The sequence below is a fragment of the Ceratina calcarata genome, unplaced genomic scaffold (genome assembly GCF_001652005.2).
Source record: "Ceratina calcarata isolate Rehan_Ccalc_2016 unplaced genomic scaffold, ASM165200v1 scaffold72.2, whole genome shotgun sequence".
NCBI classification, from domain to species: domain Eukaryota; kingdom Metazoa; phylum Arthropoda; class Insecta; order Hymenoptera; family Apidae; genus Ceratina; species Ceratina calcarata.
Window position 1 is genome coordinate 1,699,794 of NW_017178472.1, and position 973 is coordinate 1,700,766.

Sequence of the window (973 nt, forward strand, 5' to 3'; positions counted from 1 at the left end):
TTTGAAAAGTAGCTATAAATAAACTCATTGAAGAGAAAAATCTTCTGAAGAACTATAATTATGCCTGCAGAGCATTGTACGTAGGACTTATAAATTTTAGATTTAAAATACCTTTGTACTAACAATAAGTAAGAAAGAAAAATGTTGTGTCAAAAAATTAACGTATTCGTTTAAAAATTGACATTTTACAAGTACATGACATGTATTTCAAATTCTCTATTGAACTCTTTATTTTTGTTAATCTCTATTTTAAGTGCATTTTCATTTACTACTGTTGCTTTACTCGATCATTCATGTTGTATTTGCAAAAAGAATTTAAATCAAATTCAATTAGATTTGTATTAACATATGTGAATCTATTTCTACTTAGCTTATTATTATCATGTAATTATATTGTTTAAATACCACTAGGAAGATCTATTTATATAGGTGTTTTACAAATTTTTCGAATCTCTTTTTTCACATTCTTTAATTTTGTTAATACGTTGTTCTTTATATCTTCAACTTACACTCGATTTATATTTTGTATCAATAAATGTTCATTTGCCAACTTCGCTAATATCGCACCTTATTCGTCGCATGTACTTCGTGATATTTATTCGAAATGGAAAAATTACATCTTTGCAATTCCAAGCAGAAGTATTAATTAACATAAATTCTTTAATAGATTAGACTAAAGAATTTGTAGAAGGTTTCATGTAGGCAAAATGAGGTATCAACGACTTTTGTAAGAATGTAATCAGTGAATAAAAGAATGTGCAAATGAACATGCAATATTAATCACAGATGACGAACCTCATTATGTTTTATAATTTACATTCACGTAAATACTGTTTTGAGATTATTTTACCATCGATCTTTCAATGCGTAAACTGCATAATTTACATTAATTACCTTGCCGTCATTCAATGATTAACGAATCGTATGTACAAAAATCTACGTACGTACAGTCAAGTCCATAAATATTCGTATA